Raw genomic sequence first — 10,232 nt, forward strand, 5'->3', positions numbered from 1 at the left:
ACACTCCATTCACAATAGAACTAAAAGAATCAAATGTCAGGAATAAATCTAACCAAGGATGTAAAGGACTTGTAGACAAAAAAACTACAAAACATTGCTAAAGGAAATTAAAGAAGACCTAAATAAATAGAAGGATATTCCATGTTCATGTATTAGAAGACTATGTATCATTAAGATGTCAATACTACCAGGAATGGTTAGGCTATTGTGTCAACTCGGCCAGATAATTGTGCCCAGTTGTTTGGTCAAGCAAGCATTAGGCTAACTGTAATACAAGGGCATTTATGGACTTTAGTCACCATTGACTTTACTGCAGTGGTAAATCATAGATAGCTGATTACAGTTACATCCATCAGGGAGACTGCCATCAGCAATGAGTGATGCTTTATCCAATCATTTGAATGCCTTAAAAGGGGAAGTAATTCCAGCATTGAGAGAGAATTTCCCAGCTCGTCTTTGGACAGCCAGCATCTCCCAGAACTCGTCAAGAACCTTCACTGGACTTTCATTGGAGCCCCTGGTTACAGCATGCCTGTGGAACCTGGACTTGTGCATCCCTACGGCTGCGTGAGAGACTTATAAAATTGCATAGTATTGACAGTTATCTCTTGTTGATTCTGTTTCCCTAGAGAACCCTAATACAGCTTGGTACTGGGAGTGGGGAACAGAGTCTTAAACATGGGGTGGTAATGGGAGTTTTGCGATTGGTTCTCTACTCTAATTGGACTCAAGGGTACTGACAATCCCTTTCCAATAACAAAGAGGCTACTAACAGTCCATGGCACAAGTTGGCAATCGAGATAAACAAAATAATATCACTGGATTCCCCTTATAAGAAGCAAGGATATGGGTGAAAGTGTTTTCAACACCTTAATAGAGGTTTGTGTAGTCAAACCGTATAATGGCATTGGCTAGCTCCTTCTAGATACTCTGGATAATGTTACAAAAGAAAGAGATGAGTTAAAAGCTTCAAATTTGAAACTTAAACACCGCATGAATGATGCAAAAGTTTCTATGTGTGCTCTGAAAGAAAATCTTGTCCCCTGTAGCCACAGGCTCAAAATATCTGAGAACCAAACTCAGACTCTCTTTGTACTGTAGTGGAGAAATTCGGATAGGCGCGGTTTCGAAGGACAGGACACGAGAATACCGAGAAGGAAGTTGGTTTATTTCGACCGGCCGGGCTCGGCGGACTCTTGTCCTAATAAAAACCGAGCCCGGAACAGCCTTTTACAGACCCTTTTATACAGAGGATATAGGATTAGGAAGACTAACAGTGATGGTAAACAGACCTTTGGTTAGGTTCTTCAGATCTTAGTATCAGATAGGTTATTTCCTCCCGGTGAGTTACATATTCTCCACATCCATCCCGGTGAGTTACATATTCTCCACATCCAAGCCAGTTTGGATTAGCATATCTTCCACATCGTCTGGAGGCAGCCCTGAATACACATTCAGTCTCACATCCCTTCTGAACATTCAAAGACTGTAGGGCCTATATTACTTATTTGGCCATCTTGGAGACTAGGTACTCTTGGAAATAATTTTGTTTTAATGCACAGGCTATATCAGTACCAGTTGTGGGAGTTACAAAGAAAACTAAAGTCTCAACCTGGGTTTCTGCAGTTAAAGTGAAGGCACTGATTGGAAAAGAGTGGCATCCAGAGAATTGGGATGGAGCCACATGGGATGATGATAATATTGATGGAGACATCGGAACCCTGAATTCTGCTGAGACATTACCAGATAAGCCTGTGATGGCCTGCCCAGTGGAGACCAGACCTTGCCAACCTTGTTATCATCCAGCCTCCAGCCTCCCCAGGGAGTCTAAACAACTTCCAGCCCTGAGGTGGGTACCAGCCAAACTGAAGCCTGCCCTCCCAGCCTCAGGCCTCCCCCCCCCAGGGAGTCTGGACCTCTTCCCAGCCCTGAGGCACATACCAGCCAAACGACAGCATGCACTGCCTAGCCTCCAGTCTGCCCTAAGGAAACTGCCTCCAATCCCTGCCTAAAGAGATTAATCCTGTCTCACCAAAGGAAATGCAAGGGAATGCCCTGAGGTCAGTTACTTGCAAGGCATTTCTAATCCTTCTCCTTACCCACCTCCACCACCTCTCGTCTCCAAGACCTATTACTAGACTAAAATCACAAGCCACGAAAGGTGAAATACAAAATGTGACCCTTGAGGAAGGTATACTCAGAAAGAACTGCATGAGTTTTCCAACTTACACAGACAGCAATCAGGGGAATGTGTGTGGGAATGGATATTAAGGGTATGGGATAATGGTGGAAGGGATATAAAATTGGATCAGGCTGAATTTATTGATATAGGCCCACTAAGCAGAAATTCTGGATTCGCTGCTGTAGCTTGAGGGGTTAGAAAGGACTCTTAACAGTTTGTTTGGGTGGCTGACTGAAACATGGACCAAAAGATGGCCTAGCATGTCTGAGGTTGAGATGCCGGATTTGCCCTGGTATACAGTAGAAGAGGGAACTTAAAGGCTTAGGGAGATTGGAATGCTAGAATGGTTTTACCATTTGAGAGCTGCCCACCCACCCCAGGCATGTCTAGAGAATACACCTTTCACCAGGGCTGTGAGGAATACATTTGTAAGATTAACTCCATCTTCCCTGAAGAGCTCTGAGGTTGCTCTTCTCTGTAGTCCAGTTATTACTGTAGGGAAGACTGTGATGGTTGGAATTAGAATCCTTAAACATTATGGGGATGATCAGATGTCGGTCTGGTAAAAGTTAAGTATCAGCAGTATTTTTTGTTTTGTTTTGTTTTTTTAAAGATTTATTTTATTTATCCCCCCCACCCCCACCCCGTTGTCTGCTCTCGGTGTCCATTTGCTGTGTGTTCTTCTATGACTGCTTCTATCCTTATCAGCGGCACCGGGAATCTATGTTTCTTTTTTTGTTGTGTCATCTTGTTGTGTCAGCTCTCCGCGTGTGTGGCACCACTCCTGGGCAGGCTGCACTTTCTTTCGCGCTGGGTGGCTCTCCTTATGGGGCACACTCCATGCACGTGGGGCTCCCCTATGTGGGGGACACCCCTGCACGGCAGGGCATTCCTTGCGCGTATCAGCGCATATCAGCTGGCCCATGCCAGCTCCACACAGGTCAAGGAGGCCCAGGGTTTGAACCATGGCCCTCCCATGTGGGAGGCAGACGCCCTATCCATTGGGCCGAGTCCACTTCCCACCCTATCCATTGGGCCAAGTCCGCTTCCCAAAAATCGGCAGTTAATCGCCAAAGTTAAGGTGGGTGTGGCTACCACAATGAAAGGCAGATTCAAAAAAGCACTCAAAATAGTCTGAGTCATGTAGAGTTATGGCGTTGATTGGCGTTGATCTAGGTATCATGGGTATGGCGTTGATCTAGGTATCATGGGATACCTAGAAGTGAAATAGATGGGTAGTCTACTAAATTTATTCTGGATCTGTATAAACAGAAGAGTTCTAGATCAAGTGAACAAAACCCTAACTCAAATTACAGACGCAGAGAATCATGACACCTTAAATAATTCCCAGACTTGAGACAGTTTACAGACCCAGAGTTCCTTGAATGAGGAGAAGAACAGGTCTCCTTGGGGGAGGATCCTGTTAAATTGTCCAAAATTTATACTAGTACTCTTCTTCTCACCTTTCCCCAAGGAGATCTACGGTTTTTTACCAGAGTAACTGTGCATTGGGGAAAAGGAAATGATCAGACATTTGGGGATTATTAGACCCTGGCTCAGAAGCGAAATTAATTCCAGGAGACCCAAAACATCACTGTGGTCCGTCCACCAGTCAGAGTAGGGGCTTATGGAGGTCAGGTGATTAATGGAGTTTTAGCTCAGGCCCATCTCACAGTTTGTTCAGTAGGTCCCTGGACCCATTCTGTGGTTATTTCCCCAGTTCTAGAATGCATAATTGGAATAGATATACTCAGTAACTGGCAGAATCCCCATATTGGATCCCTGACTTGTGGAGTGAGGGCTATTATGGTTAGAAACACCAAGGGGAAGCCACTAGAACTGCCTCTACCTAGCAAAATAGTAAACCAAAAGCAATACCGGAATCCTGGAGGGACTGCAGAAATTAGTGGCACCATCAAGGATTTGAGGGATGCAGGGGTGGTGATTCCCCCACATCCCCATTCAACTCTCCTATTTGGCTTGTACAGAAAACAGATGGATCTTGGAGGATAACGGAAGATTATCATAAACTTAACCAGGTGATGACTCCAATTGCTGTTGCTATTCCAGATGTGGTATTGTTGCTTGAGCAAATCAACACATCCCCTGATATCTGGTATGCAGCTGTTGATTTGGTGAATACTTTTTTTCTCAGTTGCTATTATTAAGGACCACCAGAAACAGTTTGCTTTCAGCTGGCAAGGCCAGCAGTATACCTTCACTGTCCTGCCTCAGGAGTACATCAACTCTCCAGCCCTATGCCATAATATAGTCTGCAGGATCTTGATCATCTCTCCCTCCCACAAGACATCACACTGGTCCATTATATTGATGATATCATGTTGACAGGATCTAGTGAGCAAGAAGTAGCAAAGACTCTAGACTTATTAATAAGGCATTTACATGAGAGAGGATGGGCGGTAAATCTAACTAAAATACAAGGTCCTTCCACCTCAGTGAAATTTCTAGGTGTCCAGTGGTGTGGAGCATATTGAGATATTCCTTCTAAAATGAAGAATGAGCTCTTGCATCTGGTCCCTCCTACGACTAAAAAAGAGGCACAATGCTTAGTTGGTCTCTTTGGATTTTGGAGACAATGCATTCCTCATTTGGGTGTGCTACTCTGGCCCATTTACCCGGTGACCAGAAAAGCTGCTAGTTTTGATTGGGGACGGGAACAAGAGGAGGCTCTGCATTAGGTCTAGGCTGCTGTGCAAGCTGCACTATCACTTGGGCCATATTTTTCAGCAAATCCAATCGTGCTGGAAGTTTCAGCTTCTGTCTGGAGCCTTTGGCAAGCCTCTATAGGAGAATCACAATGCAGACCCTTAGGATTTTGGAGCAAAGCCCTGCCATCCTTTGCAAATAACTACTCCCCTTTTGAGAAACAGCTTTTGGCCTGCTACTGGGCCTTAGTGGAGACTGAATGCTTAACCATAGGCCATCAAGTTACTATGAGACCTGAGTTGTCTATCATGAGCTGGGTATTGTATGACCCACTAAACCATAAAGTTGGGCATGCACGGCAGCACTCCATAATAAAGTGGAAGTGGTATATACAAGATAGGGCTCAAGCGGGTCCTGAAGGCACAAGTAAGTTACATGAGGAAGTAGCCCAAATGCCCATGGTCACCACCCCTGCCATGTTACCTTCTCTTTCCCAGCCCACAGCTTTGGCTTCTTGGTGGGTCCCTTACAATCAGTTGACTGAGGAAGAGAAAACTTGGGCCTGGTTTACAGATGGTTCTACACAATATGCAGGTACCACCCCAAAGTGGACAGCTGCAGCTACAGCACTGCAGCCACTGTCCCTGAAGGACAATGGTAAGGGCAAATCCTCGCAGTGGGCAGAAATTCAAGCAGTGCACCTGGTTGTTCATTTTGCTTGGGAGAAGAAATGGCCAGAGGTGCACATGTATACTAATTCATGGGCTATTGTCAACGGTTTGGCTGGATGGTCAGGGAATTGGAAAGAACATGATTGGAAAATTGGTGACAAAGAGGTCTGGGGAAGAGGTATGTAGATAGACCTTTTTGAGTGGGCAAAAACATGAAAATATTTGTGTCCCACATGAATGCTCACCAGAGGGTGACTTCAGCAGAGGAAGATCTTAATAATCAAGTGGATAAGATGACCTGCTCTGTGGCTAATGCTCAGCCTCTTTCCCCAGCCACTCCTGTTATTGCCCAATGGGCTCATGAACATAGTGGCCATGGAGGTAAGGATGGAGGTTAGGCATGAGCTCAGCAACATGGACTTCCCTATACCAAGGCTGACTTGGCCACAGCCATTGCTGAGTGCCCAATCTGCCAGCAGCAGAGACCCACACTCAGCCCCTGATATGGCACCATTCCTAGAGGTGACCAGGCTGCTACCTGGTGGCAGGTTGACTACAATGGACCACTTCCACCATGGAAGGGGCAAGGATTTGTTTTAACTGGAAAAGAAGACACATACTCTGGATATGGGTTTGTATTTCCTGCATACAATACTTCTTCCAAAACTACCATCTGTGGACTTACTGAATGTCTTATCTACTGCCACGGCATTCCACACAGCATTGTTTCTGATTAAGGAACCCATTTCACAGCAAATGAAGTGCGGGAATGGGCATATGCCCATGGAATTCACTGGTCTTACCATATTCCCCATCACCCTGAAGCAGCTAGATTGACAGAACAGTGGAAAGGCCTTTTGAAGACTCAATTATGGTGCCAACTAGGTGGCAATACCTTGCAGGGCTGGGGCAATGTTCTCCAGGAGGCTGTATATGCTCTAAACCAGCATCCACTCTATGGTGCTGTTTCTCCCATAACCAGGATCCATGGGTCCAGGAATCAAGGGGTGGAAATGGGAGTGGCACCATGCACTATTACCCCTAGTGACACACTTAGAAAATTTTTGCTTCCTGTCCCTGCAACCTCAAACTCTGCTGGTCTACAGGTCTATAGCTTTTAGCCCCAAAAGCAGGAGTATTGTCACCAGGGAACACAATGATTCTATGGAACTGGAAGTAAAACTGCCACCCGTTCACTTTGGGCTCCTCTTACCTCTGAATCAACAGTCCAAGAAGGGAATTATTGTATTCACTGGGGTGACTGATCCTGACTATCAAGGAGAAATAGGACTGCATCTACATAATGGGGATAAAGAAGAGTTTGCCTGAAATACAGGAGATCCTCTAGGGCATCTCCTAGTACTGCCATGTCCTATGGTTAAAGTCAAAGGAAAATTGCAACAACCCAATCCAAGCAGGACTAACAATGGTCCAGAATCTTCAGGAATGAAAGTATGGGTCACCCCCCAGGCAAAGAACCACGGCCAGCTGAAGTGCTTGCTGAGGGTAACGGAAACATGGAATGGGTAGTGGAAGAAGGTAGTGGTAAATATGAACTTCAACCACATGACCAGTTACAAAAATGAGGACTAAAATGGTCATGAATCTTTCTTCCTTGTTTCATTATTAAGATGATTGTATACATACACAAAACAAATTTGTCTTCTTCCCCAAACTTTCCCCTTATATAACAAGTTGTATCAGTTTCATGTCATAATATTTGAGGATGTCAAGTTTGAGAGTATTACCCTAGAACTTGCACCCTATTCTGTATGGAATTAATGTTTCTGGTTGTATGCAGGAGAATTGAACATTGTTAGGCAGAAATATATATATGCATGTCTGTTATTGTTTTTACTTAGGGACTATATATGGTTTAAGGTAATGTATGGTTGCCGACTTGACAAGGGGTAGACCATGATGGTTAGGCTATTGTGTCAACTCAGCCAGGTAATTGTGCCCAATTGTTTGGTCAAGCAAACACTGGGCTAACTGTAATAAAGGGCATTTATGGACTTTAGTCACCATTGACTTTACTGCAGTGGTAAATCATAGATAGCTGATTACAGTTACATCCATCAGGGAGACTGCCATCAGCAATGAGTGATGCTTTATCCAATCAGATGAATGCCTTAAAAGAGGAAGTCACTCCAGCATTGAGTGAGAATTTCCCAGCTTGTCTTTGGACAGCCAATGTCTCCCAGAACTTGTCAAGAACTTTCACTGGACTTTCATTGGAGCCCCTGGTTGCAGCCTGCCTGCAGAACCTGGACTTGTGCATCCCCAAGGCTGCGTGAGAGACTCTTATAAAATCACATATTATTGACAGATATCCCTTGTTGATTCTGTTTCCCTAGAGAATTCTGACTAATATACTACCCAAAGCAGTTTTTAGATTCAATGTAATCCCAATAAAAACTCCAACAACTTTCTTTGAAGAAATGGAAAAGCCATCATTATATGGAAGGATAAGGGGACCCAAATAGCTTAAAGAAGAATGAAGTTGGAGGACTCACAATTCCCGACCTTAAAATTTATTACAAAGCCACAATAATCAAAACAGCACAGGAATCAAAACTGGCACATGGACATTTAGACCAATGGATTAAAACTGAGATCTCAGAAATCAACCCTCACATTTATGGCCAACTGATTTTTGACATGGTGGCAAAGACTACTCAATTGGGAAAGAACAGTCTCTTCAACAAATGCTGCTGGGAAAACGATCTCCATTTGCACACCAAAAAACAGAGAACAGTGGACTCTTCAAAGATGATGAGCAGCATAGTATCATGATATCAATATTGAAAGGAAACATTGTTCAAGTTGGAGGAAGATTCTGCAATCTGGGAGGTTGTGTTTTCTTCCCCATTAACTAGTTAGAAAACAGAAACAATGGCAAGTGATGTAACACTTGGTTTATGTAACTTAATTCTGAAAGCCAACATTTACTATTATAAAATAGGAACTTCTTGGAAAAGCCATGAATCCATTCTGCTCTTTGCTTTTCTCTTATTTCCTCTCAGTTCTTCTCTTACCTTGGTGTCTTGGGGTTGGAGTATAATTACTTGCAACCTCTTCAGAGTCGTTAATCTCTAAACGCTCATCATATGTTTGGTTCTCAACAATCTTGGTCTAAGCAAAAGGAGACAGGATTACATGCTCATATCATGGAACATTAAATACACTGCCAGGGAGGTGCAATTCCAAATTACCAGCCCCCTTCCCAAGACAGTTTTAAAACTTTCACCTCCAATCAAACTTTCCTTAAGGTTTCAAGGCCCCAGATTAAGCAGTTAAATCATTGTGCTGCAGTCTTTATTTTGGAACTGTCAGCGGGGCTACCTGAAGAACGGGGGAAACGAGAGCCAACTTCGGCCGCAGCTACCCAAACTGCTGTAAGATACGTGCACAAGGGCAGGGTTCCGTCAATTTTCCCAGGGCTACTGGGGTTTCTCAGGGGAGATTGTAAGGGTTCTATAAAGAGTTCTGTCTCTGGGAGGATCCCCTTGGGTACAGTCCAGTCTCTCGTCCCATCCAATAATCTCCAAAGCACCACCCTCATTCTCTTCCCCTGTCTTGCAGGTTGCATCCCACTTAAGTTTCTAACGGAATAAAAGAAGCAGTGTGGTTGATGGGGGCGGGAAAGGGGAGGAAGAGTTGTCATGTAGATGGGGAGCGGTACCACGGAGTAAAGGGAAGCTGAGTCCTCTTAAATTCCTCTGGGAGGGAGGAAAGTAGTTTCCTTTCTGCTAGGGTGAGTAGGAATTACCTGTAGCCCCTCTGACTCCGTCTCCTCTATATGGAAAGAACCCCAGCCGAGGACTGGGGTCTCACTCCAATCTCAGGCCTCGCCACGTTAGGGCTTCCACTTGGAGGTTCTCGTCTGTTGTCAGTCGCTAGGCAAAATACGCATCGCGAGAGTTGTTTTCACTCTCGTGAGAATTCCTCCCCTCACTTACGCGTCACGCCTCTTCCAGCAAAGGATCTCTTCCCAGGAAGGAGGAACTAGAGGGGCTTGAAGAAAGTCACTCTGGGCGGCCGAGTCGCCTTCTTGTCTATGGTTTTAGAAAATGTGTCTGTGGTGGCACCTAGCGGCCGTGGGTCGCAAAGCCGCCTGATGAAGAGAGTGCCTTACAGTCTGGAAATGGGACTTGCGTATTTTTTCTAGACAAGCATTATTGGGCATGCAATTCCTCCTAGATCAGTTTAATCAGAATTTAGGTAAACTTTAAGGTAGGGTCCGTGTCGAGGTAATTTTCAAACTCTTCATAGCTCCAGTGCATTGCATAAATTAGGCATTTTAAAATGCTTAAATGTTGCTTGGGTGAATGAATAAAGAATGAGTAAATGAAGATGTAAGAATAGACATGACTAATTTGGGAGCCCATGGAAAGAGAAACAAACAAAAAAAAAGATATTGGAATTTTGACCCAGAAAACCTTTCAGAGGAAAGCATAAAAGCAACTTTATTTATTTATTTTAAAAAAGATTTATTTATTTATTTAATTCCTCCCCTCCCCCGGTGTCTGTTCTCTGTGTCTATTTGCTGCGTCTTGTTTCTTAGTCTGCTTCTGTTGTCGTCAGCGGCTCGGGAAGTGTGGACAGCACCATTCCTGGGCAGGCTGCACTTTCTTTCCCGCTGGGCAGCTCTCCTTACGAGGTGCACTCCTTGCGCGTGGGGCTCCCCTACGCGGGGGACACCCCTGCGT

The 10,232-nt window shown here is 44.6% G+C and overlaps 1 protein-coding gene across 1 annotated transcript in view; it reads right to left on the reverse strand.

Moving 5' to 3' along the window:
- IFT46 (intraflagellar transport 46) overlaps positions 1-9,439 on the reverse strand; it is a 30,340-nt gene extending 20,901 nt beyond the window's left edge. Inside the window, exons 1-2 of the mRNA XM_004456306.5 lie at positions 9,293-9,439; positions 8,559-8,655 (exon numbers count right to left, since the gene is read on the reverse strand). The gene's annotated coding sequence lies outside the window, so the exon portion shown is untranslated. The remainder of the gene's footprint in view (positions 1-8,558; positions 8,656-9,292) is intronic.
- Positions 9,440-10,232: the final 793 nt, after the last annotated feature.

This window comes from Dasypus novemcinctus, chromosome 27 (genome assembly GCF_030445035.2).
Source record: "Dasypus novemcinctus isolate mDasNov1 chromosome 27, mDasNov1.1.hap2, whole genome shotgun sequence".
NCBI classification, from domain to species: Eukaryota; Metazoa; Chordata; class Mammalia; order Cingulata; family Dasypodidae; genus Dasypus; species Dasypus novemcinctus.